The 14,083-nt window shown below is 43.9% G+C and overlaps 1 protein-coding gene across 1 annotated transcript in view; it reads right to left on the bottom strand.

Moving 5' to 3' along the window:
* The window catches only part of asap1b (ArfGAP with SH3 domain, ankyrin repeat and PH domain 1b), a 47,494-nt gene that overhangs the window by 31,594 nt on the left and 1,817 nt on the right, over positions 1–14,083 (bottom strand). The window lies entirely within an intron of this gene.

Raw genomic sequence — 14,083 nt, forward strand, 5'->3', positions numbered from 1 at the left:
ACAATACAGCGCTTGACCTGAATATGGCATGAATCATTATTTCAACACTGCTGACTGCAAGAGAAAACCCTCCGTGTTCCCCATTAGGCAAAGCAAATAGGCAGCGTTTCCAATTTTATCGCGCTCAGGTTATTTATTCTCATACAATGAAACACATAAATGCAGGAGAGATAAACCGCTGAGCGAGTGTTAGAATTAATTATCTGTCCCGCTTTCCTTTCAGAGATTAATGCTCACAGTTTAGGAACCTAAGCACCAGGGAGTTTGAATAATGACCAATACAAATAAAAATAAACTATTCAGTGTTTCACTTTACGTGAGCGGGCCACCCGGGTATGTTAACACACACTAAAGTATGTTTTATTTTTTATTTTAAGTGAATGACGTCAACCGCGAACAACACTCTAGTTGACAGTTAATATCTTAAATTGAGTGAAATGTTTAATATTTACTTACTACATGCAGTTTACTTTATAGCCCGTTTTTTATTGTAAACCTTTCTCATTATTATAATACTTTTTATTGACTATATCCCATTTTTATCCCAGAAGTCTTTTCTTATTATTATTATCCAGACGTTTCTGTTTAACACAATATGAGTTTATCAATTTCGCTTTAGCAAATTTATTGTCTTCCAATTGTATTTTTGGTTGTTTTATTTGTAATAACAGAAGAATCTACAGCAGATATAAACCTTTTCTGAGCCCTAGTTTAAAGCTTCTAAGAGACTTTAGTCGATAATAGTAATAGTTTTTAGAGTTATGTCAAATTCTCCTCTGTTCTGTATTGTGATTTGTTTCCCATGTGTATGAACCGCTGTGAGCAGATTAACTGCTGAGCAACTATACAAATAACTGAACAATCCCGGAGACATTTCTCTGCTCGCTGCACATCAGCAACATGAAAATCACCTGTCAAGCTGAGCGCCATCTGTCCAACATGATTTCATTTACTGCAGGAGACGCTGAGGCGCTCAAGAAGCATGAAGAGTGTACACAACCAACACAACCACACAATACCTGCCTCGGCCCAATGGTTTCAAATCTGAGCCGGTATCGGTGCTCGTCACAATCAATTCGTCCTGAGGGAACAAACATTTCATATCCAGCCCGTTCTAACCACAGGGAATCCAACCATAACTCTGCCATGTTTGCTCATAAGAGATGATAAACACCGGCAAAAACACTATTACATCAAGGTCAGCCGGTTAAGAGCAGAGAGGCACACACACACACACACACACACACACACACACACACACACACACACACACACACACACAACAGCGGGCTAATTAAATTTCACAACATAATTAAGCTGTCCTTTCCTTCCCCTGGACAGTTTTACATGGCTCTCCCCCAATTATGGCAGCAGAATCTTGTAGCCGCGGGGCCGTTCTGCCAGGCCAGAGCCTTTTGATCCCCCCCCGCACACGGAGCAGACCTCTACTCATACTGCTTAGCCCCGTGTCTGTTTACCTGCACAGGCACAGAATGAAACTTTAATGGCACCATTATTACCTCTGTATATCATTTAGATAATTGCTATATTGAAAATCTTCAAACAGAATGAAAACATTCTCGAAGGACTAAAAACTGCACTCAGATCTAAAAGGTTATTTGTAGGGGAACACCCTTCCATTTGAAAAGATGAACAAAGCGTCTCCACTTCCTCCCACTATCCAGAAATGAGGCCAAAATATGCCATCTTGTGTATTTGACATATACGTTTTGGGACTTTTTGGTCCACTAACATGGAAGAGGCGGAGCTTATGATCTATACTGCAGCCAGCCACCCGGGGCCTATCCAGATGATTTGGCTTCACTTTCAGTCAACCCCAAACAACATGTCTATATAAAAAAGATTTATGTTTTACTATTGTCTTTGTATTATTTTCCATCTCTCAGTATTTATAATATGATGGATTTCTCTTTGGCTTATAATCTGATCTTTCCCAGAGTTGGAACAATAGATTAAAACAGAAAGTCTATTGGCAATAATTTGATAATTTGATGAAAGATCAAATAGCTCAGCCAGGGTCCAGCTGCTTTGATGAGATGATTTGCTGCTTCTCTCTGTTTGTGTTTTTAATTTATTCCATAACTGTAAACTGAATATCTTTGGGTTTTGATCAACACAAGATGCTGAGGACCTATTCATGGGCTCTGGGAAACGGTGATGGAGATTTTTCATGACTTAAAAAACTAAGTAATTAATCAGGAAGATCAACAGCACACTAATGAATGTCTTTTAAAAGCTGAGGGAGAATAAATCAATTTCTTATATGTGATTACAAACAGTGTTATACCACAAAAGTCACAGATTAAATCCCCGTAACAGCCAGCACATGTTCTAACAAGTCCTGTTTTGTCTCGGCTTTCCTCTTTGCAACTCGCCAGAAAGTGCCTTTGTCACTCCGTCCGAGTCCGTCTGCAGTGAAACCCCTTCCAAAGCAGATCTGTGATTATTCAGAGGTTGTAGTACCAAGCGCTGATTAGGATGAGGAGCACAACACACGGGCTGAGCAGGCAGATTGACCTTTGTGGGGCTCATGCTGAGAGCAGCTGGCACCGCCACCCAAGGGTCACCCGTAATCCACTCTGTCTGTGCTCTTAATTAAATATTCGGCCGCTATGTGAATGGGCTTTAAAAAGATTCACTTTCCTTTTGTTACACTGTCCATACATCTACATATCGTTACATCTGATTAGGTAGCTGCTATAAGATGTCAAGGCCGAGCGCATTCATTCAAAATCCCAACAAATTCATACAGCAGATAAATGATACATTTATTCTCGTTGTCCGGTACCATGTAACTGGGAATGATGGTTTGCTGAAGCTGTTTTCTCTCAGCTTTTCAAGGGGCAAAGAAATCAATGAAATAGCGTTGTCTTGGCACTCAGTCTTTGCAAACCCTTGGCAACAGGCAAGAATGCATCTGAACTCTGCTTTCCAAAAGGCTGACAACTATTGAATATAGTCAAAGGATTGTTTTTTATCTCGCGGCAGCCAATTGCGAGATCCCACTCTACCCAGGGGGATTAGCAGGCGTGACAATGCCAAAACATCTGCGGCCATTTGTCTCTCCACCCAAACAGGAAAGTGATGCATGTGGAGGATTTATTTTAGCGCTGCTGAGAAAATGAAGCGAGGAATAAAGTATGTTCCGTCATCATGTGCTGCTCCCCTGAGAAAGATCGGTCTTGAAGAGCCATTTGTGCTGTGAAAGTCAACATGTCAGTGTCAGAATGCTTTTAGGCCCAAGTCTGTCAGAGATGGAGCAAAGGAGGTCAATGGCCAATTAACGGGGATGAAGATGAGTGACCATGCATGACAACTCAGTATGAAGAGATTGTGTTGCTAGTCTGCACCAAAGACTGAAATGACAAACTTAAAATGTCTTAAATTATAAACCAGGGGGATTTCATCTCTTGGGTTTTGAGTATTAATACTAGTATCAATCAAGAAACAAGACAATTAAAGATACAAAGAAAACACAAGAAAATCCCCCAAGCAACATGTGACCTCATGTGACCAATGGGGTTAATAAGGCTGATTGCTGGTCGCCAAACAAACACAGAAAGCGGGGGGGGAACTGCTGTCTGAAGCGACTGGGCATGACTGACTGGACACTGTCTCAACTCCACACTTCCTGCCCGAGGCCTTATCCTCCCCCGGCAGCCCTGCTGTTTCCCCTGCAGCCGTCCTTTGACAGGAAGCAGGAAGCGGCCGGGCCTGACAGTGTCCTGTCCGGGGTCGGCAGCTCTTCGTCTAATGACACCAGCAGATCGCCGCTGACAGCCGAGCAGTAAAAACAACGCTCTCCGGCTGCCGGGGAAGTGTTTCTCTTGATTCGCTGATCCACTCAAGATTCCTGCTCTGTCACTTTCATGGCCTGTTAAGTCCTCACTTCCTCCCTGAACTCTTCCTCCGCAGCTCGGCATTTGGCATCACACCGGCGGACGATTTCTGCAGTTACCAAGGAGACGTGATCTGGCCGTCTTGCGCGTCGGCTCAACATTCTTCAGTGCGGAGATCGCAGGAAGCTGCTCTGACTAACCAGTTTGTCAGCAGCTCTCTGGGACTCAGTTGTGCCACTGTGGCAAAATCTACTGGGCACCCAGCAGAGACACTAGCTCTTAGAGGAGCTTAAATGCTAATTATTTCCTGGAAGAAGACAACAGGAAGTGGCACTTTTATCCACGGACTTGAGCTATAAATTCTCTGCAGTGGAATCTTTAGAACAAAAGTGACTGAGCAGCTTTCACTTTCCAGGTTTTATTTCTGCTTTTTGGTAAACCGATGAAGTCCTATTGTGGCTTCAATCAAACAATGGCTGCTACAAAAATACACACAAAAAAAGGCAACTCTGGCTTGTTCTGTCCAAATGAAGAACAGCAAAGATAAGTCCGTGTGTCATTTAGATTGTTTTTTTTCCTGTTGAGACTATGTGGCATGAGTCAAGCAGGAAGGGTGGGGAGTCGTTTTCATTGGCAGGAAACAAATGCACATCCCTTTCTCTGGGCCTGCGGAATGGGAAAAATGAGAGGATGTAACGTTTCCAAAAGCAGCTGAGGTCACATTGCCAGTTTGCCTCTCTTACACACTCACAAACGCACACACACACACACAAGGTACTGAAGAGTGTGATCAATTGCCTGTGGTTTTGGTTTTGGTTAAGAGGTGCATCAGGGCGACCACATGACCAGTGCAGTGTATCTGACATGCTGGCAACTGAAATAACAGGGATTAGGTGAGATGACATCTTTGTCAGAGATAGAAGTTAAAGGTCCAAACATGAACATGAAATCATTGTGTTTCCGAATGGGATTCTGCAGGAACCAAGCTTCTGCATCATCACGCTCACAATAAACTCAATATTTCATGATCAATAGCATTAATACTGAATGTCCTGCCAATTCAAAACTCACTTGAGTCCATAATTCATCCACTTACTCGCATTTTTAACTAATCCATTAGGCAGGATGGAGTCACAAGGGAGAATCCAGCTTTGCAGCACAGCTACAGACGGTAAAAGGTCAACAAAGAGAATTTACACAAACTGACTCTTGCATTTTCATCAATTTCCTCCAACTATTATTGTGTCTACCCCGATAACTTGATGGATGCTACGTTGCCAAATGAACAGAATGATTTCCAACTAGACAACTGTGCTAACTGAGTCTCTATGACTGTAGGTTGTTCATGTGCTAAACATAGAGTTAAACACGGAGGAAATGACAGCTCTCAAAAAGTGAAGGAGAGATTTTTTTTTTTAACACCTCACGCCCCCTCCATGTTATTTAGAGATAGTTTCTGTCATTGTAGGTCGTTGTTATCACGCTTGTATACGTTCAAGTGTTCATGTGTCAGATCATTTGGGTTTAATTGGTTATTTGAAGTGATGAAAACAGGGTGAAATGTCAAGGAAGTGACTCGTGATTGGTCGAGCGTGTGTAATGGCCCCAACCCTGATACTGCCGTCTCCTCTCCAGGATCACTTCTCCACAGAATCTGGCTCCGTATCCAGAATATTTTGGCTCCATCTTTGTACAGTGGGAGGAAGTGTAGAAATGTCGTCCATCTTTATTTAGAGTCTTTGGCTGAAACGTGGAAAATCACCAGTAGATAGCTGCTCTAATTAGCTTGAATGCATTTATCGGTTATAAAAACCTTGACCCTAATGTATTGGCCACCGAAGAGACGTCGATACAAGTCGAGCATTACTCCATTATCTACCGCTGCGATTAGCTTCAAGCTCTGGCCTCCCTGAGAGAGAGAGAGAGGAGCTGCTCAGCCGAGAGCTTCTCTGTGGTGAGTTCGGCGAGGTCACGTGATGGATAAAAAGCCGACTCTCCGAGCTGCACATCTCCGGAGACTTGATGCAGGAGGCGCCTGCGTGAGCCGAGCAAAGAGTCAAGCCGTGCACGCAGCAGTGTTACATTCACACATCCACTTCCCTCTGTGCTGCTCGCTCTCACTCAGCCCACCACTTCGAGCTGTGTGCGTGTTCTCACAATTACGCCCACGCACTGCTGCAGCAGACTCACATCACACAGGGAGCCATACCTCGATCTGTATCATGTTTACCATTATTCAGATTATCAGCAGCCATCACCAGGAGAAGAGTGAGAGGAACAGGCAGATGATGAATAACAAAATAAAAGCTTTTTCCTGCAGCAGAATAACGAGACAAATCTGAACATCACAACATCCAAAACCACTTTCTATTCAGGCCTGTGATTAACTACCACCATCTGTTAAATTTATAATGGTTTTGATTAATCGTTTAGTCCATAAAACGCCAAATTGCTGGAAAATACAGCCAAGACATAATACTTTACGATTATTTTCTCAAATAAATAATTTTTTTGGTTTACAAAATGACTGTAGTGACATCTTTTTTAAGCTAAAATGCCAAAAATCCACTGATTCTAAGAAGCTTAAGTACAAATATGTTATAGACCTTTGGATTCGTGGCAGCTGTTTGGTCCAAATAAGAAATACGACTCTTTCTACTTTGGTTTAAAAGGGATTGTGAAGGTTTTTGGAGACTTAGTGGATCACACAGATATTTGATTAGTCAAGAAAATAATTAAAACTGACTTATCAATAAAGAAAGTAGTTGTTTTTTATCTCTAAAACTCTTGGGATCTTTTTTAGATTTATTGTCAATGCATTTCTCATTGATTGATCATAGACAATAAACACTTTATTCCTGAAGCTCTTACAGATCAAAACAATGAGAACATCCGATCTATTACATCAGCATTAAAGTGTTGATCATTTATGACACATTAAGAAGAGGAATACAACACCAGACACAGAAGGTGTATTTTCTAACAGGCCAGCGTCCTGTAGGCCGATCAAAGAAAAGCTAAAATAAACTACTTCAAGCTTTTATCACCGAGTTTTCGCTTATCATTGATCAACTGGATAAGCCTGCCAGCTCGGCTTCCTACCAATCAGCCGCCCGTAAATGGTTAGGGCACGCCGCCAAGGAATGTGCTCTTTTGATAAACATGCACAATGAGAAGTACCAGTAATTTTCTAGCCTCTGAGTAATGTTCCCAAACGCCGCTCAGTCATCAGGAGTCCTTGTTGCAAAGTCACAGAGCCCGGACTCCGCAGAGCGCTTTATGGCATTCCTTGAAGTTTCTCTGCAGACCAGTCTCAGGTTTCACACTTTACAGGACTCCGCTGGGCGAGAGAGCAGCTCCTCCAGAACCACAGGTGGACCCACTCCCTCAGGCCACTCGGATGTTCAGACATTTGAGCAACTGGACATTCAGGGGACTTCACGGTGACAAACCACACGAGCTTGAACCACTTGAGGGGCTGTGGTTCGGCAAATTTCCACTTGGATTTCCCCTCGTTTTCAGGGGGACAGTCGCTTTGAGAGAGTCACGACGCACAAGAGGAAGTGATGCAGCACTTTTCACTGTCTGTAGACTAGCATTAGGAAAACACATAAACAGCTTGTGTCGAAGGCCAATCGGTGCTTGAAAATCCGCATTGAAAGGCTGCATCAGTTGTTCGGCCGCGCTACACGCACACACGCAAATGAAGACAGACAGTCCAGGGCTCACACACACACACACACACAGAGATGCAATGTTTACCCCCGAGGACACGACAAGACAGGCAGCCGTCACAGGACAACACTGTGTCCTGGTTTCTGCACGGCCATCCTGGAGGACAACAACGTTACCACTGGTATAATCAAAAAAAGAAAAACCGACAACACGCAAACAATGGAGGACTGAGAGCATCTGTGGCAGATATTCAACACTTAATGTGTCACAGCTCTATTTTCTATATTCAGAACGTGTCTAATGAAGCTTTGAGATCCATCTTACAGGTCATCTTTTAAGGGCTGCTGATGTAATGGTATTTAAATCCCCAGTATGAGTGGATGGTGGTCACTGAGAAACGATCCTAGATGCAATGATTAGTCAATTAACCAATTAACTGAAACTGGCAACTACTTTGCATGGTTTGATTGTTATCATGCGTTTCTGTATCTACCTGCGGCATGACAGATGTAATAGTTAATAAAATATGTGACTTGACTCTGGAATTAAATGAATGAACAGAAAGTGTCATTTGAAGACATGTCTCAAAGTGACAGCCCAGACTTCTGAGAGACGCATCCTGGCCTCACTCTCTGCTCCCTGTGTCCCACTACAGATTAAAATGGCTGTCTACTGAGGGAGACTCTAACACCATCCGTCCGTGTGAGGAAGGCGAGCAGACAGATGTGAACACTGACCCACTCTTCCTCACCTAAATCTGGGGAGGAGCAGGGGGGCGGGGGGGGATCAGGATGCCAGAGCAGAGTCTGGTCGGGGGGCTAATCCGCTGCCGGCTAATAGCCCTTGATGATATACGCAGTGCAGCTGCGGCAGGAAGGTAGGCCAACAGCTGTGGCCCACAGACCGATTATCAGATTTCAGCCACAGACGGCAAACAAGCCGACAAACAAGCAACGCAACAGACCCACCTCCTGCTGGGGGAACAAATTAGAAAAGGCATCGGAGATTTTATTATTAGTATTTCATTCGGGGGTCCAGATTTGAAGTCACACCTCCCCCATATGCCAGCCCTCTTTGAGATGCTCTTTTAGTTCATGTATCATCACTCTGGGAATTCATTGTGCACTTGGATTTATCTCTTTTTGATGAATTCGACCGGGAAACGTTCCTCATCATCACATTTACACAGAAAATCGCTGCTCAAAGGCCAGTTTGTCTAAAGTCACAGGCCGGCAGCAAATCATGTCTCCGTGAAGGCTGGAGTTTCCATTTTTTGTGGAAACTGTGTGTGAGATCTTGTTTGTGCTGCTACTGAACTGTCCTGCTTTGTGCTGACAGATGTTTCTATTTTGTCACTTTCTGCATGAGTTTCTGTTTTACCCAATGAACAGATAACGGAGTGTCCAGCTGTTTTCCAGAGTTTGAAGAACGCTGCAGGAGATTGTCGGGTCAGACGCTAGCGACAACAGGAAAATGTAAGAGCAGCAGGACGTGACGTATTCATTCAGTTTCAGAAATCACATGTTTTTGTTTACGGCACATCTACAACGTGTCGGCCATTATCACCCAAAGCTCTCCACTTTCGTTCTCTCTTTCCAAGTTGACATCTTCATCTGTGTCTCCTGCGTTTGTGACTCTTCTTTCTAATCCACCGATATTTGTATTCTTCCAGTTTTTGCGTTCGCCGCTTGTTAGAAACGTCATCATCACGCCCACTTGTCGCTGTGCAGTTTGCCGACATTTTCCCTCTGCACTCTCTAAGTGGACTCGCTCGGACATTTCACGAGGAGGCTTGAAGGAAAAGGTTCCAGAAGATGTCTGGAGCAACTGACTCGCATACGCAGCCCTTTGACAGCTTTTAAAATCCAATGCCATGTCTAATTTCACAGAAAATGAAAGTCACCATCAAGACAGTTTTAATATTAACTGCAGCAGTCATAGCAGTATGGTCACTATCAAAGTGTGTCGACTATGACAAATGCCGTGAAGAAACACTACTGCAACAGCTGCCGACTGAAAATGTCAAACTTCATACTGACAAACTGGGAAATTACCACTTATACTTGTTTTTTTTTACAGTGCAGTTTAACTGGAACAAGATGTCATGTGCTGTGGTGCCATGGCACAAAAAGAAAGTGTATGATTCATTGGGTTTTGGTGACACCGGGGACAAATGATGAATAAAATGCGATAACTTATTAATTGATTCCGACACAGCTGTGCTCCTCAGCTGCAGCAGTGGAGCCTGAAATAGCCGGCGCTCAGTTTTGTTATGTAAAGCCAAGTTTGATAAAAACCCAGCGTTTAATTATTCATCACATTTGCCTCAGTTCTGGTTGTTGGAGATTCAAAGTAGAGTCAAAAATATAATCAAGCAGGGACACGAGGGGGGGGGGATACTTGGCATATCAAATATTGGTCAGGAGATTAATGAACTGGAATCTATCTACTATCTGACAATAATGGAAACTTTTATTTACTAAGCACGTCTTTTAAATCCTCTTACACATCTGACACCAGAGCCTGAGCGATGTGGATTTTTTCGAATAGCAATATATTGGCTGTAATATATTTTTGGGAATTTAATGTTTATACGACCGAATCTTCTTTATCCAGAAAAGTCTGTTTTAAGTTCGGTCACTAGAAGGTAAGAGCCTCCGATGCTAAATGACCAAATACACAAAAGAGTTGTGTGTTTGCTGTGCAGACTGTGTGACCACTGGCTCCTCGCTGCTGGGCTTCACGTTACATGTGACGGCGATGAAGCCTCACATGATAACATGTCATGAAGGCCGCCGCCCTCGGGCCTTTTTCAGACAAACAACTCCGAACTACGACAACTAACAAACGCTGTATGACCCGCTCGCCGCTCTGCGACTGAACTCCAGGACACACAACAGCGACTCTGTGAAACCAACACACAGAAGATTCCTGCAAAACGTCACAAACACACACTTTTGTTGTTCACGTTTTGTAATGCTGTTCCTGTGTCCAGTGCAGGAGCTGTGGGCTGTTTGGATGCTTCTTCATAGTGAGTCCTTCGTTTTGAGTGATGCAGTTTGACATAGTATGCTAGTGAGTTTCCAGAGGCTTTGTTTCTCATTAATCCTCATTTATGCTCATTAGATTATCATTTTATTATTTGACAACATTGTCCAATATTATATAATAATATATGACCTTATTTTAGTCGATTCATTTCACAGATTCAGTGTTTTTAGCAGTTTTTTTCAGAATCGTTCAGCCTGACAAGGGGTTAAAATCTCACAAGGTCACCTTAATGAAAGATCCAGCATCTGATAGGAGACGTTCTGTAAATAAACACCGGAGCTTTGAAATGAATTGCAAGAATGTTAATTCTTCTCTTTAGACTTACAAACAAGAGGAGGAATGACGACTTGAGGCCGTGGTTTTCATTCCAATATGAAAACCCAGTGATTTGGAATGAAACTCTTCATTCAGCTTCAAAAGCAGGATGGACTCCAAACTACCTAAAGCTAAAACATGGCGGGACTGAAAAGACTGTTATATAAAAGTCAGAGTATAAAAGACCTGTGCCTATTAGGTCAAGCCCAGCCATGCTTGAAGAGAACGACAGCGTAAAGTCAACAATTCTCTGCTCCGGCCCATGTGATGTGGTGCGAGAGGCGGCTCAGAGGAATGCCAGAGCACTGAGGGTTTCCCTTGTATCGCTGCCGTGGCTCAGTGTGGTTGAGGAAAGCAAACCCAGTGACGCAAAGTACCATCTGTGGGGGAGAGAGGGAGGGACAATGAGAGCCCCACGGGGGGATAACAGGAGCCTGCTGCTGCTAATAATAATAATAATAATGTATATCAGAGAAAATGGGAACGAGCGAGCGGGAGAGTCGTGGAGTGACGGCTTGTGATGGCTCCTGCTGTTCAGCGGGAGGAAAAAAACCTCTCAATCTGATTAGCAGTTTTTATTGTCAGCCAAGTCATTGAGATTCCGCCTCTTCGGGCTCTGCAAGAAAAATCTAGGTAATAAATGAAAGCAAAGAGCATTATTATTATTGTAAACTAGCAAATGATAATTATTCTAGTCAGTCATTAGTTTAATAATTAACTAACTAGCTCTAATTTGTTGTGTTGCAACAACCCCGAATCATCACTTAACCGGACTTTAGGGGTACCTACTAAATTGAAAGCTGAGCGTTTATTAATAAACTGCATGCTGTGCTGCTTTTTAGGTACATAGAACTTGATAATAACAAGAAAATAAATCTGTCGTTACTGGCGCCAGCGATATTTAAAAAAAGAGATTGAACAAATAAAAACGAATTTCCTTGCAGCCATTTTCCTTTGTTTGAGGTCTGAAAATGCTAAATTTGCTTATGGATGTCAGTTGAGGAAAGGTCACAGGGTCATGAAAGTTTTGTCCTTACTTGCACAACTCTGCTCAGCTAATTGCACAGCGATCTGCCGACAAAGATCTAAGAAAAACAATTCTTGGATCGTGAATTGCCGAACGAAATTCTGCAGAGCTCCAGCAGATTAAAACCTCTGAAATATTTTTTGGGTCACGCTGTCTGAGGATCCAACAGATCTGAAAGCTTTCTCTCTCTGGTGTCTGTGTGAGTTAAACTCTCTGGACGACAAACTGTACGACTTTGTGTTCCAGGAGCATTCGAGGGGATTTCAGCGTTTTATCTTTGACTCTAACAAAGAACCAGGATACTTTTCTATCTCTCCTATCACGATGAACAAACTCCAAACTTCCCTGACAGTTTTTCTGGGAAGTGCAGCGAGGGGAAAAAACATCCACCGCCGACAATGGCTGATTTACGCCGAAGATGTCACCGAAATAAACCCCAGACGCATCAGCCGGCGTCCGCTCTGCCACCCACGCTCAGAGAACACACAATGCCCCCCCCCCCCCCCCGTCTCCTGTGTCTGGAGGCATCACCACAGCGCTGCCAGGGAGGTTATTTTTAGGGGCTTTATCTCTGGATCTCGCTGCTCATTGTTTTCCATATTTCTGCCGTGATCCCGGTGAAAGCTGTAAACATCTCCGAGAGAAACCCTGGTGATTCACTGTTTCCTCTCGGTGTCACTATTTCCTGATCAGCAATTGAGATTAAGACAATATGGTGCTGCGATTTTGGGGATTTTTGTTGCACCTCCAGATGAGTCAGTGGAAGCCTGCAGAGAAGGACAACCCCCCCCCCCCCTCGGACTCGACTCTCCCCCTCAGGTTACAGCATTAAATATTCACGCCGTACCTTTGCATAATTTACCTCGTCAACATACCGAGGAAATGACTCAGAGAAAAAGAAAAAGAGGTGATCGCTCTTTTAGTTTGAGGACAGGAACTCGAGGGCTCAGCAGAATCCAGACTCCTCTCCTCTCCGGGGCAAAGTGAAGCCGACGGCAATTTTTTTATATTTCTGAAAATGGCTCCGCTGGGTCCCTGCACGTCTCCGAAAGGGATAATTTTATATAACAGACTCTAACATAACAGTGTTCCTGGCTCCGCCTCCGTCTCATGGGTGGATCCCAGGCTGAGTTATTCCTCGCCGAGATGTTCCAGGGGCATCTCGCCTTTTGTCTAAACACTGGGGAGCGTGTTGCTCGGTGCCAGAATAACGGTCTTCCTTGTCATGTGATCTCGGCAAGAAAAAAAAATTCCAGAGCGGCTACTGAAGCACATGGCGGCCCTCTCCCTTCTCCCTTCTCTCTCTCCCTCTCTAACAGATGTTTTTCGTTTGTGCAGCCTCTCGGTTTCGGCGGCGCGGAGCCAGGGAGGTGATTCACGGCGAGAGCGTTTTCTCCCCTCGTTACAGTCGGCAGGCGCGGAGTGTGCTCGGGGTTCTGGGTAAACACGGCCCTGGCCTTGTTTCGCCGGATTTTCTGCTGCTGCGATATAATAAACTTGTAAAGGAGTGAAGGTAGAAGTGATGGATAGCACGGGCTGGAATCGCTGCTGGTGTGTGAAAGAGAGGCCTCAGCTTCCTTGGGTTCTTTCCCCCTTTTTAAACAAAGCGTCTCTGGTTACTGTGCTGATCAGATTATTGTTTACACACGAGCTGCACAGTCGTTTAGACACAAATAAACCTCATTTAGTCACTTTCAAAGTAAATGAAAATGTGGGTTCAAGGTTTCAGACGGAATCCACTCAACAGTCTGAAGCACGGACTGGAAATAAAGATGGATGACACGTCTCCATTTCCTCCCGCTATCCAGATATGGAAATATCCCGGATAAGAGCGCTGCCATCTTGCAGATTTGGAGGCGGAGTCAACACAGTAACGCTGAAACACGCGCTCGGCCAATCGTGAATCTGAACTGTCAATCAGGACATTTCACCCTGTTTTTATAGCATCAAATAACTAATTAAAACCCGATTCACGGCAAAGTTAAAAGTGAATTTCAGACGCTGATCCCTCCTGGAGGGTTGCGTTGGATACGGGCGGCGATGGAGCTCCACCTTTGACGGAGCCGTCAGTTCCTCCATCTTTATTCTGCGGCTCCGAAAGGGATTCTTGTCTACAGCTGAAGGTTTTAAGGTTGGAAATGAGGTCATGTTTTGG

Source organism: Limanda limanda, chromosome 20, assembly GCF_963576545.1.
Source record: "Limanda limanda chromosome 20, fLimLim1.1, whole genome shotgun sequence".
Classification (NCBI taxonomy): Eukaryota; Metazoa; Chordata; class Actinopteri; order Pleuronectiformes; family Pleuronectidae; genus Limanda; species Limanda limanda.